Genomic DNA, 19,064 nt, shown 5'->3' on the forward strand with positions numbered 1-19,064 from the left:
TCCAGTCTCAGGTGAAGAAACTCATTTCAAGATGCTCTCTCTCAAGAATTCAATTCACAGGTGCCAAACCGCTTCCTCCATAACCCAGGCTGAAGATAATTAGAGAGCATTTAAAGCAGTGCCTCCACCACTCCCAAGCTCATGTGGTGCTCTCAGCCTGGACAGCCCTGGGAGAGTTCTGCAGTTTCCGTAGGCAGATATTTGCTTGGGAGCTAACGAAGTCCGGGCAGCATTATTGAAACCACAGGGCATTAGTTACAGGGCTAAGGAAACAAATCTCACGGCATAATCCTGAGGCACCTTTCATCTAATTAAACCTATATATAGCAGCTGCGGGCAGTAGAAATCGCATGAAAAGTTTCTCATCTGCTGAGTATTTTTCCATCCATCCCAACTGCCCCCATCTCCCTTAACTTGGAAAGGGGCTGAAAAAGATCCCTTACATTGATTTGGAAGGAGAAAAGAAGGAGAAATGCCAGGCGGATAGAGATCAGCAGCATTTCCATTCCCTGAACTCTGCCTGCAAGGCACAGAGCTGCTGACACTCCCAGATAAGTCCCACTTTTGTAGAGATAACCAAAGGCAGCCCAAGCTGCTCACACGGGGTCAAACACTGCATTGTAGGCACTGGATTTTTCTTTCTTTAATTGCAAAGCTGAGCTGGAGATAGGACAATAAACCCAAGGACCTGGGGAAATCACAAAGGCTGTCCAGGAGAATTAGTGTTCAGCAAAGGATGAGAGCAGATGGGATGAACTTCTCTGCCTTGCATTCTAGGCAGGGTCACAGTAGACAGATGAGGAAGGAGGGCAAGAAGCCTGCTATATATTTCAGTACTTAGTAGAGCCATTGCAGTGATGGATGATGAGGTTGGAGACAGGAAGCACCAGCAGAGGCTATCTCCCTGGGATAAAGCGGTCACAAGTTTACAAGAGGCAGTGGGCACAGCTGGAGCACAGGAGGTTCTGTCTGAGCACCAGGAGGCACTTCTGAGCTGTGCACATGGCTGAGTCCTGGAGCAGAGTGTGCAGAGAGATTGCGAGTCCCCTCCTTGGAGATATTAAAAAGCAACGTGGCAATGGACTTGGGTACGTGGTTCTAGGTGACCCTGCTTGAGCAGGGGTTGGACCAGATGGATGCAAAGGTCCCTCCATCCTCAATTATTCAGCGATTCTACAGGTGTGTCACACTTGGATCCTGGTGTTCATAGGTGGAGCAGGAGTTGGACATCTCCAGAGGCTCATGGATGGAGCAGTGGGATGCGTGGTGAGGTTGCGTCCATCCCCATATGAAGTGGGGAGGCCAGGGTGACTTTATGGTGCAAATCCTAAAGAAAAGAAGCACAGCATTGGCTGAAACCTCTTCTGTGAAGCTTGTGCTGATCACATCAAAATTCCAGAGACTGATTTTGCCCCAGGGAAAACATGGAGGAAATAATGTACCTGCATTAGCTCATTGCTCATCACAGCCTGATCTGGGGTCCAGTGTGCCATGGGAACACTGGGTTGTCCATTCTTTGGTAGACACAAAAGAGAGATCCTGTTCCATCACACCAGGACTGACTGGGACCTCATATTCTTTCCTTTTATTCCTCTTTGCAGGCCCACCTCAGAGCTAATGCCAGGGGTATCTTTACCCACAAAGCAGCAGACAAAGGCAGATGAGGAGGCAGACGGAGCTGTTCATTACCATCCTCTCCATGTTAAAGGAGCCCCTCCCACAGCAGAGATTATACTATAATTAGCTTAGAGAATAAAGAACTTTTAATTAAGGACTGAAATTCAGCAGGCCATCTGCCTGGTTATATCTGCAAGCAATAGGCATCTTCTGCTGGCAGCAGCATTTTTCCTGGTTCCTCTCTCTAACTCTCCAAGGCTCTCGCTTGGGCTGATACGAGGCTGAGCACATGGGCTGATGCCAGGACACCACATCCACACTGCCCAAGACACTGCATTGTAATTTGTTGGTTATTACACTGCAGAGCTCTCAGAGACAGGCACGGCAGCAGGGAGAGCAGCTCAATCTCCTTTCAGACATGAAAGCATCTTCTGCAAGAAACCCACCCAGAAAATCTTTCAGTGGCAAATGCTCTTGCCATTGGTTCTTGAGTGAGCCCCTTAGGATCCTCTGTAAATACATGATGAGCTTCAGAAAGGTCAGAGGCACAATTCCTGAAAGCTGTCTGTCTTGCATGGTTGTGAGAGGTAAAACAAGTTGGAAGGCTGTGATCTGAAGGCCACTGTGGCCAGTCTGTGCAAAGATGCATGAACAAAGCGTTCCTACAATTACACAGCTCCTTTAAGCCTCCATTGTATATTCCCCCTTTATAATCCACAGGATTTCAGAATCCCATGGAATGAGCCATTTCTCTTTAATATCCTTTCTGGACCTGTCATCTCATAGTTATTACTCCTCTGAGCTGAAGTGAAACAACACTTTGTGGTCTTGCAATGAACACAGAAGAGATGTTTCCATTCTGACAATGCTCAGGTCTACTGTGTCACTCAAAACACACTAAAATATTTTGACATCCCCAAAATTACTGTTGTTTTTCTGTCCCTCAGAAGTTCCCTTTATCGTGCTTGTAGAAATACGTTGCATTCAGTGTGGCTCTGCAGGAAAGAGGACAGAGAGATGCTGGAGGACATCCTTAGTTTGAGGGTTGGCTCCCACAAGAGAAACTCTCATTGATATCTTATGGGCAGGAATGGCTTCAACTGGTTTGTTCCCCTGGTCCTGTTCCATCCACCTCAATATATCTCAATGGCCAACTCCCATTCCTCCCCATGCCATCACTCTGCCTTTAGGCTCCTTCTCCAGGGGGAGAAGGGCTGAGGCTCAGGCAGGGGATGGTCTTTCACCCAGGCTGAATTAAGATGAATTAGAACATTACTGCCCACCAGCTGAGCTGTAGGGCTTGACCACAATAACCATGAAGAGGGGCTAAAGGGGACAATTCTATTTCTCCTCTGGGCTGGTTAAGAGGGGATAAATGGTTGATCGCCATGTCTTAATAAAAGGAGGAAAGCTGCTAATTTATCCAACTGAGTCCACAGTTATTCCCAGAATGAAAACCAGCTCATTTTGTAGCACACATTGGATCAAGTCCACAGGACACAAACTGTTAACCAGGCCATCCAAGACATCTCTGATACTCACTGATCCTTTTCATGTGAATTTATCCAGCTCCATTCAACAGCTGCAGTCACACAGACAAGAAATCAACACTGGATTATGCTACCAATCCCCACCACCCAGCTCACCCCTCTTCTTTCCTCTGCTCCTCACAGTTTGTATTCAAAATTTGTCATTCTGGGCTTGAAGTGAAGCACCCCAAATCAGAACCATCGCAAGCATAGAGTTTATTGCTTGGACTTAGAGGCATCAAGCAGCTTTCAGAGCCAAAAGGTAAAACCAAGGATCAGTCTGCAATTGGTTCATAAATGTATTTATCCAAATGCAGACGGGTAAATGATGCACAGGAAAAATGCTCTACTGTGTGTATAAACAGATATGGAGCAAACCTGACAAATTACCTCTACAGATGATGTGAGCAGCTTACAGAATACCTGTCTCACCAGGCAGGCTTCCAGACAAGCACTGATATGTTACGTGAGTGTTTCGGTAGCAGCTAGTTTTATTCATTTGTTTGTTTTTAGTTGAGAAGGAGGACAAATTAATTTCTGAACGCCCATTATTAGCTTTCGGTGCCTAATCCTCAGGCTGAAAACTGCTTCAGGAATAATATGAGGGAGGAATTACGGAATGTACAATAATGAGAAAATCAGAGAGTCGGAGATTTGGGCTTAAGACTAATGATCCCCTCCTCTGAATTGAAGCAGCCGTACTGAAAAGACATTCAAGGTATGAAAATAAAAATTAAACACGAAATTAAAAGGCAGCTGAAAGATTTCTCTGTGGAGAAGGGTGTTTGCAGAGTACTTTCCTCAGTCTATCAAAGTGACAGCTGGGAGAATCAGTAGGAGAAAGGAGAAAATAACATATCAAGGTATTTTTGGAAGCTGGTGAAGGCTTACGGGGAAATTCCTATGCAGGCAAAAAACAAACAAACAAACAAACAAACATTCGCTGTCCTTGTTTTATTTTTTCTGCTCGCCAAATAGGCCAAATAGAGTTTTATTTGTACTTAAGTCTATAGGCATACATCTGTGGGCAGGAGCTCAGCCCTATGGCAGATACTCCTTGGATTTCTTGATGAAGTGCAAATCTGAGCACCACCTCGATACAGAGATGTAACTTCCCTGCTTCATCTCTCCATGCTTGAAATGTTTCTGGTTCTCTCTTGTTGCTCTCTGGCAGGAGGTGGATGGGGCAGGAAGGGGTAAATATTTATCATTTGGAATTGCAGTCAATGTGCAGGACTTTGCAATAAGAGGACAAGTATATCTGATGAGAAAATGCGCTGGTTTGATAAGCAGGAGTTCTTTTCCATTTCTTTCCCTTGCAGATGCCTGACTTAAGGGAGAAGATGAGGCAAAAGGAGTTTGCACAGAGAACAGAGAAAAGCACTGCCCATTGATTGTAGCTCATCAAATGGTAAGTGCTATCTGTCCTCCAAGCTCTTTGCTCCAGTCTCAATTTCAGGCACAATTCTACCAGAACAACCTTTTTCTCACTCACACCTTGCTAATTTGCACCATTTCTGGCACCTCCTCCAGCTGTCAGACCTCTGTCACTGCTACAGCTTAAAGAACTGGTGGCAAGAGGTACCTCCGTCCCAATTAGACTCACAAAGAGCCGTGACTGCCCTGATGAGGAGCTGACTGAAGTCCTATTTATTCCACCTCAAAACCCGCCCTTGCTTTCATGGCACATTCAGCAGCTTCCAGCAGGAATGCTCTGCAGCATTCAGACCCTCCTCTACAGACCAGAATATATACGAGCTGCGTGCTTGGGAAGAGGACCTCCATCCCATCGTATTTTGCTGCATTTGCTTGTGTCACAAATTCAAGCATTTGAAAACCTGAGTCATCCTCCTCCTCTTGGCTGCCAAACTCACACCGAGGGATTTTGTCCATTGAGCTCCTGGTGATATTTATACCTCGGGCAACCTACTGCAGAAGGAGTGTTTGCTGCAGCCCCAACACCAATTGCTGGCACAAGATGCTTGTGTTCACACGTGCCTTCAGCAGCAGAAAAGCAGAAAGTGAATGGAGCAAAAGGAGTGAGTCAGCTTACCAGCCGCAGCAGCTTGTGGTTGCCTAAATGATGGTGTTTAGCCCCATGGTAGATGCAACAGAGGGTTTGTCAGCCTTGGGCTGTCTCTTTTGTAAGGGCGTAATGTTCACCATCCCTGGAGGTGTTCAAGAGCTGTGGAGATGTGGTACCAAGGGACATGGTTAGTGGGCATGGTGGGGGTGGGTTGGAGTTGTACTTGGGGATCTCAGAAGACCTTCCAGCCTATGATTCTATGACTCTGTGTCTTGTTTTCCAGTGTCAGAGACCAAGCTACATTCAAGGTAGCTTGGAGCATCTCAGACAGCTTTAGACACCTGTGTTTGGGCAGCAGAAAGGAACTCAAGGCATCTATTTTAGGCAACCTCTAGTGAAGCCATTTGGCACCAGGACAGCATTCTTGACCCAAAACAACTGAAGCTTTTGCTGAAGTACTCCGATTTTCTGCCAGATACTCTAATTCTACAACTGGAACCCTCCCAACTTCCAAACATGGTGTTGGAAAAACCTATTGCCCTGGCTCTGGATGCATATCCCTCATCTCCAGTGATGCCTTGACCTCATACTCAGCTGTCCCTTGGGTGAGGTGCCAGCAAAGTGATCATGGCCCTTTTGGTTTGTGCTCCACGACTTCTGAGCTGCCAAAAGTGGTGGTTGTCATGCAAGCAACATCCTCACACTCAATGGCTGGTAGGCGGCTGTCTGGATGCGGAGTGGAAAGTTGTTTGTGGAATATGTAATAAGGATGCAGTTTACCCAGAGATTGGCTGAGCTCTGCGTCTCACAAAGATGCATCCTCCTTCTTGTCTCATTTTGGTTTCCTTAAGCACAGGAGTGCCCTTCCCCCATCCAAACGAGAAATTGGGATTCGTCCTTCCCCTCTCCACCCGCTCCATCAAATCAAGGTGACTGATTTAAGTCACAACATTTGGAAATAGTAATCAACTTTTGGTGTCTTTTCAAGCTCCTTCTAGATTTTCTGAGCCTGGAAAAGTAGAGATTTCAAGCAAAACCACAAGCACAAATCCTAGCCCCCTCTTTTAAAATGTAACTGGATTTTCAACACCATCCCAGATCGTTTTTTGACGGGACCACCAAGGATTGTGAATAGAAGCGACACAGATGGGATTTTGTTGCCTACTCCAAGCACTATGTGTGAGAAGCCTAGGAGAAAGCTGACAACGACAGAGCAGGACGTGAGGCTGGGGGCTCCTTGCTGCAGACCTGCAGGGTCGGGGCATGTCTGTGCCCATCACCAAGGGTTTTTCTAAAGAGCACCTTGCTTCCCATGACTGCATTTGCAGGTCATTGACAGGTAGAAAAGAAGTCGTCTTTTTTTTTTTTTTTTTGCACAAATGTGGAAATCAGAGCTTACAGAACTGGAAAGGGACCCCTGGGATATCCTGCCACTAAACGTCACACTGCGCTTTTTTGGGTGACAAAATTCCATTTTGTTTTGGAGCTCTTTTATTCCTGTGCCCGTATGTGTGTGTATTTTAGGAAGGGGTACAGTCTCTACCCTCTATTCTCTCTGTGCACCAGAACCCACTCCCTTGTGTTCCACCTTCCACCCCGCTATGCACATCCAGCATCCCTCCTCCACTAACTGGGCTCCAAGGTGTGTGCTTGCTGCAGGAGCACTGCTCAGGGTGAAGAAGTGGGAGGAAGAGAAGGGTATGGGGCTGGGATGTCAGCGGGGTGGTGGAGGGGATAAAAAGACAGCAGAGAGAAAAGGGAGGAGGGATGTGTTCATACTCTGTCCTTCAAGTCTCACCCTGAGCCCTTCAGTCTGACTCAAGTCATCAGTAGAGGCAGGGAGGAAAGCTTGGAGGTGCATGGGGCAGCTCAGATTCCTTTTTCAAACAGCATTTTTGACTGAGAAATGTTTCAAGGAGGAAGTGAGAGCCACAATCCCGAAGCACAGGGATTATTTTGGCAGCCTTGGATGTGAGGAATGCTCAGCCCATCCACCAGCTCTGCTGGAGGGCATCTGAGTGTTGCCATGTCCCTGAGTTCTGGTAGGACGCCATCACTTCCCTTTTCCCTTTGCATTTTGCTTTTCCTGGATGTTTCAGGTTCTCACATCATCCACTATAAAAGATCACTCAAGGCATTAATGCGCTTCATGTAATTGTGTTATCTTCAAAGCAGGAGTCAGAGGTTGCCTTTGGCTTTTTCTTTTGAAGTCTTTTAAGAAATAGCTTCCTCCTTTACAAAACCAGTGGTCATTTTTTCCGCTAAGAACATTAGCAAGGTTATTTCCAGGCTTGCCCCATGATGAGGTTTCATTCTGTTGTACATATCTGAGGAACGGATACTGGCAGCCCTGAAAGATCTCCAATAATATTTGTTTTCCATATTTGTGAAGGAACAGAAAAATAACTTCGACCATATGACCTGAGAGAAATAAAACACTTTTCAGTCCATTTGCAACTGAGGAGATTGTTAAGCAGTGTATGATATGAACAAAACCATGTTTATATAATTTCAAACAGGTGGTCCTGGATGATTTTCTTTTAGGATTCTTCCAAAAGCTGGCCAAGGGGCTCTCAAGCATCCTGATATTAAATGCTAATGAGTGATGAGTCCTTCTCCTTATGGAGGAAATTGCAGAAATTAATGGAGCATTGTGCAGAGAGAACAAGTAGGATGTCATAGCGCACAACACATTCACAATCACAGTCAAAATAATGGGGAAATTGATCATGGGATCCAGTTAATTGGGATAAGCTTGTTCCAATCCATGCATTTGTAGCCCTTCCTTCCCTTCAGCTCTTCCCAGAAGCAAAGCCCAGCATCATAGGTCAAAGCAGGCTCACTCATGGGGGTTTGTATTCTGGAATTTGGAAGAAAATGGACTGGGCTATGTAAGTACTGATTGCTAGGCTGGCTGCAAACACTGCAGGCACTACATGCCTGTGTTACAGCCAGAAATGGTCGACAAATAAATGTCTGCTATTCCCATTCTGCCAAAGTGCCTGCATAGGCAGCTCAGGTGTTGCTGCAACTCCTGTCCATGGAGAAGGTGAAAAATAAGGGAAGACCGAGAACAAAGAGCAGGTGTGATTGGAGACTTCAAGAAAATATGACATCATGGGAGATTTAAAGAGCTCAGTCTGGATAGCTGATCAGAAATGGAGAAAAAGAAATGGATTGAGAAGTGATTTGTTCACAGGGAGTAAGTGTTTCCCTGCAGAGAAAATAGAAGGTACTCAAGTGCTCTTGAATATATAGGAGAAGGAATTTGCAGTGAGGATCAGAACCCAGGCAGCTTTGCACTGGAAATGAGGCACAAGTTTTATTTGCAACGACCATGACTAATCCATGCAACAACTATCCTTCTGTTATTCCCAGAGCAGGGCTGGATGCCCTTCCAGCACATTGGCTGCATCCAATGGAAATGATTGGGTTCATGAGGTGAAAATCAAATGGTGTGCATGTAACAGGTCCTGCAGCAGCAGGAGAGCTGGAAATCATGTGCTCTGCTATGGGGATGAGCCCATGGAGCAGTGCAGAGCTGGAGGTCCACCAGAAAGGCAGGTCCTCAGTACACATCCTTTGTCCAAACATAGGCTTTCTGCAGAAAATTGAAAATATTGGAAAACTAAAAGGTTGGTTTATGTGGTTTTTTTTCCTCCAGGTGTGATACATTTGGCTGCCTGACCTGTAGTGGTCCAGGTGTGGGGAAGCAGGCTTAGATATGTGCACCTACCCCAAAACTACAGTGAAACTGCCCCTTGCAGAGAGCTGAAGAAGAATTAGTTTTATCTCATCTGAATCCCAACTTTATTCCCAGATTTCCTCTCAAATAATGCACACACCACGTTAACTCCTGCTGAGTGAGTGCCATTCTGGAGGGGAATGCAGAACCATGCCGTGACTCAGCCTGAGTGGGAGAACGTGCTGAGTGCGTGGCATGGGGAAATGACTCACAGTGCAGGAACAGGGGCTCCAGGTCCAAAGGCAGCAAGGAATGTGAAGCCCCTGGAGCTGGGGGATGATATGAATCAGGCACAACTTTACACCTTTCTCAGCCGTTTGTGAAAAGGAAAAGTGGGCCAGACTGGAAATAGCAGGAATGGAAGCCTTCTTTGGGCAGGGTCGGCTTCATTTCATTGCAAGCAGCACCTGGGATTGATGGAGATATTCCTGCAGCCTCTGCCCAGGACAGCCCTCAGGCAGCACCTGTCTGTGGTTCTGGGAAACCACAGCTCCCCAGCACTGCTCTGCCCACCAGGAGCCACCCAACCACCTCTCCTAGTGCTGAGCATTCCCCAGAAAGCCCAGTGCTGAATGCAAGTTCACCAGGTGTGTGCTAGGAACAGCAAAAAACCTTCATAAAGGAGCTAATATACCCCCTTCTGGAGTGCCGTGGAGTTTAAATGAAAGCTTGCCAACTAATTAAAATCCCTTCATCCATCTCATAAACATCCTGGAATCGTTTTTCTCCCTGACTGAATTATTTAAGAGTTGGTTCCCTCAGGATTCAAAATGATTGTTTTAGTGTTGCATTTCTGCAAGTTCAGTGTAGTGAGAAACCCTTTGGCCACGGAGGATCTTTGTTTGTGTAATAAAACTATAAAGAGATGCTGTTGCTCTGAATTCAGACAACTTCCTTCGGTCAAACCTGCCCCTGGTGCAGGAAAGGCATAAAGGAACACATTTCTCTGTACTCGTGCTGGTAGAAGGCTGGACCCAGTGCATCAATGGTAAGGAATGATGCCTGCAAATGACTTAAATAATATGGAGAAGGGACAGAAGGAGGTTCTCCCATGAGCATCATCAGTTGGCCTGCCTCACATTGCTCATCATAGTAGATCAAATACAATTTAATCTCCATTACAGTCTCTCTAGGAAAGCTCAAGGCTTCTTCCCCACCTGCCTCCGTGCTCCCCATGCACTCCTGCTCCCACACATCCAAGCACACGTGGAGCAGAAATGCCAATATATTTGCACTCACAAAAGCTTTGTGCTGCCATTGTTTCTCCTCCATGCACACATGGCATAATGAGAAAGTAGGAACATTATTAAGCAAATGTAGCTTATAATGTTAGGATTTAATAGATTCCCATGGGAGGAAGACTTCAGTTTGACACTTGGGAGGAATCAGAAGGAGGAACTTTCTTTTATTTGACTGACACTCTGCTTGGAAAGCTGCAGAAAATCATATTGATTGCACTGAGGTTGTAGAATCGTTACAAAGAATCTGGCTGGAACATGTAATAGATACTCATCTATTCTGCAAATGACATCTGCAAGCCTTTGTATGTCCAACAGGAGCTGGGAGACTCAACTGCCCTCACCACTGAGAGGTGCCACTGGGGCTGAGGCTACAGTCAGCAGCAATAAGATGTGTTTTGTTCCTGGCTGGCTCAAAATTTGTTGGCTTTTTTTTATGGTCACATTCTCAAACATGCACTGCTCTTCCCCTTCATCCCAACCCTGACACATGCATACACATATACCAGTGAGCTTTATAATTAATTGCTACACTTAGACCAGTGGGGCTTCGACAGTGCTGGGACTGCCTCTAGCACTTTAATTTTTCCATTATTATTATTTTATTTTACAGCTGCTTCTGTTTGCTCTACAAACTTAGTTCAGGGAAAAGAAGAAAAAAAAAAGCATGAGAAGTGCAGAAGACAAAAGCAGCAATTATAACCCAACACAGTCATTAGAGCATGGGAGATTAGAGCAGCCCTGCAAAGAGCAAACCATGGCAGTGCCTTTGCAATGGCCAAGAGACTTCCAAGCAGCTTCCAAGTGATGTCACTCCCGGGTTATTTTCATTTCTGTTCCTTTCCCATGTATTGCAATTGACTCTTGATTTGGAAGACGCTATTTGAAAGAATGATAAATTGGAAGTTCTCAGCAGGTTTGCAGTCAGGGTGGGATTTTAGAATTATAGAATCATGAAGGATGGAGAAGGCCACTGAGATCCCCAACTCCAAGCCCAACCCATCCTTCCATGACCAATGACCACGTCCCTCAGTGCCACATCTCCAGATTTCACCTGCAGCTGATGGAAAGGAGGCACAGCAGCACACTGTTTTCTCTCTGCCTCTTATATCAATGCCTTTTTTAACTCCCTGGTTATTCCCTTTCTCTCTATACCCCCTTCCCAGAACACCTTCTTCTCTTTTCCTTCCCCTAGAACACATGCTCCCAACTTTCAGGACTTGGCCCTAACCACTTGCAGCCCTTTGGCACTTCTCCCTGAATAGAAACCTGTTTTATTTCATCTCCAAATACTTCTGAAACTGCAGCAAAGCCAGGAATCTGCCTCCAATTGAAAGAGCTTTTCAGAAACGTGTCTGAAGCTGAAGCGTGAGCCTCACCGGAGCTCTGTACCCGCACAAGTGAAAATGGAAGTTGTCAGGAGACAATGAGATTAGATCTTCACCAAGTGTGAATAGCAAATGGCCGGACTGCAAAGAAAAAGAGAAGACTGAAGATACAAAATGTTTCTAGATACCATTTCTAAAGGATTTGAAGATGAAATGTAATGTAGTGAGGAAAGAAAAGAAATAGAAATTCAAAGGCAGTGGGAGAAGCGTTGACCTTTTGGATGGAAGAGACAGACAGAGCCAAACGTCTGGCAGGGCCATCTCCAGCTGGGGAACAGGCAGCTGTAGGTGGCTTTTCCACAGGGGACATCGGGGTCACCTCCTTGCTCAGCTCCCAGTGGCATGATGTGCACTGAGCTGGTGAACCCAAGCCCAGCTCTGTCTGGGCTTAGTGGGGGCAGAATGGATGTCCTATTTGTGGAGAGGTCTGAGCAATTCCTTTGTCTCAGGCTCCAACCCTAGGACAAGATGAGATGTGCCCTAGAAGTCACTGAAAGATTAATTCTGACTTAAACTATTCCGTGATATCCCTAGCTTAATGCTTGCAGCCATAGTCTTGCAGGAGTGCCTTTCTTATTATGTAGCTGAGTGTTATGCCAGCTCACTCATGTCCAGAAGTGAGTGTACTGGTGCTGGAGGAGGACTTGTCTATGAATAAATCTTGACCTTTTGGATCATAGGGGTCTGCTATGAATTAAAGCAAAGCTTTCCGCTCCTCCTACAATGAGAGCTGGGTTATGAACCTGCTGTACTGGTTTCCACTGTGTTCAGTAGATAGCATCTTAAATCAGAGTGGTGATGCTGAGCGGTCCATGGATGGAGGTGTCAGTGGGGTGCAGTGAGCAGAGCTCTGCTTCCCTCCCTGTGCGCTCGAACAGAGAGAACAGCCTTAGTGCTGGCACTGTGCTAACCTACACATCCTTTCCAAAAAGCCAAAGAAATAGAGCTTGTGTGAATGGACTGACCATGCATACGCTGCCATCAGGAACTACTCGGCTGGAAACGCTGCCTGGAGCGAGGAGGTGTGAGGCGGCTCAGCTGCAGCGCAGGGGTGATGGAACTCATCTGCTACACCTGGGATTCTCACGTCCTCTGGCACTGCGTGTCTTTGTCAAGGCAATTAGGTGCTGCATTTCTCCGCTTTCTGATCCAGCGAAGGTCCCCTTAGGCAGTTCCCCGTGGAGCAGAACACTTATCAGAGCTGCAGGCAGGCAGGGCTCTGCAGACCTGGACTGGGCACTCTGCCTGCAGCCTGGCACCACTCAGGGTTTTCAAGCTGATCCTTTAGATCTGCTCTTTGCCTCTGGCAATTCCCTCCACACGGCGGCTGTGCTGTCAGCTCGGCTGAGATGAGCGAGCTCCGCACTGCTTGCAAGGCAGCCACAGCTGAATCATATCACAGAACCATAGAATGGCTTGGGTTGGAAGGGACCCCAGGGATTGTCAAATTCCAACCCCTCTGCCACAACCTCCAGATCTGGTACTAGACTTGGCTATCCATCCAACCTGGTCTTGAACACCTTCAGGGATGGGGCATCCACAGCCTCTCTGGGCAGCTGTTCCAACATCTCACCACTCTCTCTGTGAAGAACTTCCCCCTGACATCCAACCTAAATCTTCCCTCCTTGAGCTTAAAACCATCTCCCCTTGTCCTATCACTGTCTACCTGATTAAAAAGTTGATTCTCAGTTGAATCAGTTGAATGGAAGGGTCCCTCCAGCCCCAGTCTTCCTGGGAACAGCGTGGTGTCCCGTCATCACTGGGGGAGTTTGGCATCACCAGCTGCATGCAGAGTAAAAGTGGGGTCCAGTCTTTGGAAATCCCACGTGCCACTTTAGATGCTAAAAACAGTGATGAGCACCTGCCCTGTCCTCACCCACTGCATCAACAGCACTTCTGGTGAGGGGTGGGGGGGGACAAACCCAGCCTTGTCCAGATTTGTTCTCAGAGATGGAGTGGATCCTGGCTTGTGTGTAATCACTGTCAGAAGTGGAACTGCCTTCAGTCAGTCCCTGGGTTCTCTAACCCACACCCCATGTCTCATTTCTCCTGAGCCCAGCCAGCCCAGGTTGGTTTGAACTCCCCAGTCAAGAGCAGCTGACACAAAGTATTCACCTGCATGGCCAGGCTGTCTCCTGCCATGGGTCTGGCCCACGTCTTTGCTTGTTTTATTCCTTCTCTGAGGTTTGTTGGTGTCACAGCTGAACACAGGGAACCTTTCTGTGGCTCTCACTCATTCACTCTCTCTCTGTGTCACTGCATTTAAGTGTAGATCTAATGCACTGCAACAGGGAGCTTGTCACAACACATTAGCAGGGTATCTCTGGATTATTCCCTTCCATTGGCTGAACTGCATTTCACTTTCTGGAAATATTTTAAAAATCTTTGCTATGTGTTGTAACAAGGCACAGGAAATAGCTCTGACTTGCTTTGCAGAGCTGTGACACAGCCAGGCTGGTCCCTCACCGGGTGATTTTGATGCATGTCTTGAGCTGAGATCTTCCTGTATCTGATGACTTTCTTCCCTCTTTGAGCTTTATCTTGCTGAAGGCTCAATTGACCTGACCTAACTGATACCTCATGTGGGTGGGAAGGAGGGAGCTTGAGCCCCGGTGTGGTGACAGATGAGCATCGTCCCCACCAAGTCGAATAAAGGCTAAAATGAGATGAACACAAAGAACAAATGTGAAAGAAATGGTTTTATTTTACGGAATATTTCAGTGCCTTAAAGCATCTCTCAGGTCCAAAACCAGGATGCCCTTAGGCCTTTTTCCACCAAGCAGTGTTTCCCAGCCCAACCGCCGACTTATTTTGCATTAAATAATCCCAGTGGCCATTGCAGGGCCGGTGAAATGACAGGCAGACACCCATAGATCAGCCTGCCTCATCCCACAGTGTGGTGATTACAGGGAAGATGTATGGGCTGGGTAATATCCGCAGCGCTGCCATTAAGCTGACTGGGGGCTGATCCAGGTCCTTTGGCTGGAATAACGAGGTTAATCACACAAACTTGTTTCACAGTGATTACTTTTGCGGCTCAAGCTCCCCACACACCTTCATCACAGCAGTATGAAATGGTTGGGATGGCATTAAGGAGCAGAAATCATCTGAAAACCACTGCTAGCTTCCTGAGTTTTGGGTTGAAGCTTCTTCCTCCTCACACCCCAGTGAAATGCAGGCCCTGGGCTCATCCTGCTATTGGGAAACAAGACCAAAAGAGGCTGGGGATTATCTCAGCTTCCAGACATTGCATTAAAGCATGGAAATGTGGCTGAGACATCACCAGAGGCCTGGCATCCCATGGCCAAGCCCTGGTGCACATCAGTGGGGTTTCCCCTGTTGGGAACTGCAGCCCTATAAAGATTGCATTAGAATAAAATCTGGGGCACAATCAGGCTCTCACAAGATGAGATTAAAGCAGTTTGAAGAGACAAGAGCAAGCCCAGCATCTGATGGGGTCACAGGGAAGAAGGGCTGATCCCTAACAAAATGCTCAAGTTCTTTCTTCCCACCAAGCCAGGCCAGTGGAGCACACTAAATGCTGACAACAGAGTGAGAACAGGGGAAAAAAGGCATTGAAGGCTGGCAGAAAAAACACCACAGCATGTCAAAAACTCTCTGGTTCAGGCAATCTTTACAACTCAGGAAGCATTTGTACATTTTAACATTTTTCAGTGCATCCCAAGGTCAAAGCAGAGGTTCTTTGGGGGCTGTTTGCTCTCCGGTCTCTTTGCCCTCCTTCAGTGCAGCAGGACAACCCCATGGCAGCATTATGCAACCAGCCCAGGTGAAACCTGCTCAGCAGCATCCCGAGCTGAAACAGAGCTCATCAAAAGACGCATGGAGCAGCAAATAACTCTCCTCCAGCAGCCAGGCACTGATCGATGGCAGGGGAAGGACATCGATTGCTTCTGCCCCTTCTATTTTGAGCCAGCTGTGATATTTATTTATTATTTTTCCCCTATTCTCATGCAAACAAGAAGGCAGAGGAGTGAGGTCTTGTGTGTGTCCCCTAGGTGGCATCTACAGACTGTGCCGTGATGGTCCCCAGCGTTCCCTTGGGGTGCTGCTTTCCAAAATCCCATACAACTCTTCCCTCTGGGTTTGCAGTTATTTCTGCAGTGAAGGCTCTGAAAAGCCATCAGCCCTCCCTGGACACATCTTCTGGATTACCAACACCTCCATCAGCTCTCGCTGGACATCATCCCTCCCCCGATGCTTGCATCTCCTGGTGGAGACACCCTATGAATTGCTGCATGAATATCACGTTGAGATCCTGATTAATAACTCACTCTGTTAAAAGCATTCATATGTTCTGCTTTGTCTCTGTGACATCCTTTACAAACTGAGGGTTAAACTCTGTCTGCAGTATGGGTGAGGTAACCACAGAAAGAGGAACACAGAGATACCCAAAGGTGTAGATCCAAGGAGATTGATAGCAAAAGGATGAAAAGCACTGGAAAGTGGTCTGGTTTCCCAATGGCCTCTGCTCTTCAGAGTGGAGAAAGTTACATGGCATGATGCTGGTCCAGGTCCCTCTCATGATGCAGAGACTGGCCTTTGGACCAATCACAGGCAAACTCAGACCCTTCAAGCAAACATCTGCAGCATTAAACACAGCAATGTCACATTGCATCACCCTAGAAGTAGTTGTGGGCTTCATCATCTCTGCTCTGGAGGAGAGAGAGTCATGAGAAGGACTTTGGGGCTCAAGTTTGGTAACAGCAACCATTGTGGTCCTGTGTATGAGTGTCAGGGAGCAGACAACAACAGGATGGGTCAGCTCATCTCTGATCTGTCAAAAGGATGGAGGTGCCTCGGAGAAGCCGTGACCTACATTGCCTTGCTGGAAAGCAGGAGGTTGTCCTGGATGTCCCACCCTCAGAGCACACGTGCAGATTTGCTAGGGAAGCAGAGGAAGGGATGAGGTGCAGCGCCGGCTCAGCGGTTTGTAGTGTGCCGTAAATCACCAGCACTGCTTCCCCTGCAGGGAGTGAGGGATGGACAGTCTCTCTGGGTGCACCGCATGGGATAATGAACATCCAAGTGCTGCCAGGAGACAGTGACAAATCAGCAATGCCTTCAGCTCTGACCTCTTGCTGGGGATGCAGAAGCCATATATCGGTCAAGGACAAGGATGCATCTCTGCTTTTTAAGAATTTTTTCTTGCTCAGGCATTTCTTGGTCCTTTTTGTCCGAGCACCAAGGCCTTGGAGCACCTCTCTGAGGCTGGAGCATGCTCCCATCTTCTCACAGATCCTCTGCTGTGGATGCCCAGCTGCTCTTTCCACTGGTCCCTGTGACCATGGCATGGTCTGTAGGAGCAAAAGGAGTCAGTGGAGGGCACCCTGACCTGTGGTGCTCGTACATCAGGAGCCCACCTCTTAATAAATCAATGAAATTGCGACCGGGTCGAGGAGATAGGGCAAGCCAGTGCACTTTTAGGCTGGGAGTAGCTATTAAGAGAGAAAAATCAGAGCTAAGAACCCCAGGAATGGAGCAAAACCACCCAGCAGAAACAGGGGAGCAGCCCTAGCACATGCCATACTCCCAGACTGACCTGCTCCCCTCTCTGCTGCTTCTCTGCTCATTTGAGGTTAAAGGGATTTCATTGGCTGCTGAGCCTGCAGAATGCTCCAGGCACTCTGTAAGAAACCATCCTACTCCCCATGGATTTCCAGAGGGAAATACTGGAGACGTTGTGAGGGCAGCAGAAGTTTCACCTCCACACAATGCAGCCAGAGTGCCTGTGATCTGCCCCGGGAGGATTGGGGAAAAATATCTCCCAAACATATTGAAGGGCATTTCTGGGCATCACTGCACCCCACTCGGTGATTAGAGAAGCATCTGTGCTGCTTATAGGGGCTGAGCTGTTAAATAGCTCAAATTTCCAGGTGCTTTATTAGGAAAGAATCACTTCGGGGTTTGAAGCCTTCTAGGTTTGTGCTTTGGGGTCTGCATTTTTAGCCATCATTTCCTAGTTGCTCTGTTTGAACAGGAGGTGACCATTGAGGACCTGGAGGCTGAACACAGACCAGGATTTTAGGGATGCCAATAAAACCTTCCCAGCAGGAATTGGGGCAGGAATTCATGAACACCACCACAATGAGTTTCTGAGTGGCAGCAAAGCTTTTGAAGCACAGAGTGCTGCCAAAGGCAGCAGCATCTCAGCTCAAGCACAGCAAAAATTGCACCTTGTGTCTTACCAGATACCAGCAGCAGATAGCTCTGAGCACTGGTGTACTAAGGTGCTAAGCTGGAGCCAAAACTTGCAAAATGAATTCAATTGAGCCAAATATGCAAAAGTTAATGGGAGTGCAGAGTTTTGGGTTGAGCCATCCCAGGATGCAACAAAACCACAGGTAAAAGACCCATGGGAGAAGGTATCCCTGCTTGCTTGAGGTCAAAAACTGCCCATGCAGAAGCCTGGATATGAAGAATGCTTCTGGCTTCATACATGGCCCTATCCCAGACAGCCTGGGATGTGCACAGGAGAGGGAGAGGAGTCAGGTTATGAGCAACAGAAATCCTCTGCAAGTGGTGCCTGGGGTGGGGAAGGAAGAAAAGTGAAATGTGATTCTATTCTATTCTATTCTATTCTATTCTATTCTATTCTATTCTATTCTATTCTATTCCATTCCATTCCATTCCATTCCATTCCATTCCATTCCATTCCATTCTATTTTTCTTCTTCATACAGAAAATGGCACTGCACTGCTCCAAAGGCAGCTCTGCCTTGTTATAAACTGCTCCGCAGCAGCAATTGCTGCAGTTGCCACAGCAATGCCCCGTGTGCATGGAGGAGGAGTGAGCTGCCACACAAAACTTTCCCATTCACACACCCTGTCCACCATGAAGACATTCTAGAACAGATGCCAGAGAAAGAAATACAGCACCTGTCCAAACTGCATCCCTTTCTGCAAACCTCCTTCGCTATTTCTTTCCCCCTAAATAAATTGCAGTCCTTTGGTTGACCCTCATTCAGCAGTTAATTTTACTTAATGAAGACAAATTCCTAGTTGAGTAACGATGGAGAAAAACATTCATGAGGAATAAAGTTAACAGGCTGCTGAGACCTTAAACCCTATGAATGGAGCATTAGAGGTGTATCAGTATTCTCCATACTTTAAAAACAGAACAGAAGAAATACCCAATAAATGGCTGGGCTTTCTTGTATTTCCCCAATGGGAACCTACAGGATCACAGTTATCACGTTCCAGGAGAAAAATAAAGTTGGAAAAAATTTTTTGCCTATGTGGCCAAATTATTGCATTTCCACAACTGATTAGGTGAGTGGGCTCTCCCATCACCTTCCAGAATAACCACCTCATCTGTCCACGGGCCGTGGCTGGAGAACCCCTGAGAGCCCACTGAATATCAGGAGATTGCCTGTGAGGTTATTGAAAGGAAAAGATGTGCCACCATTCCCACAGACGTAGAAAAATGGATGGAGGGGGTACAGAGCTGATCAACGCTTCACCTTCAAAGAAATCCCACCGAGATCCCAAGATCTGCCCAAGC

The sequence above is a fragment of the Meleagris gallopavo genome, chromosome 29 (genome assembly GCF_905368555.1).
Source record: "Meleagris gallopavo chromosome 29, MGAL_WU_HG_1.1, whole genome shotgun sequence".
Classification (NCBI taxonomy): Eukaryota; Metazoa; Chordata; class Aves; order Galliformes; family Phasianidae; genus Meleagris; species Meleagris gallopavo.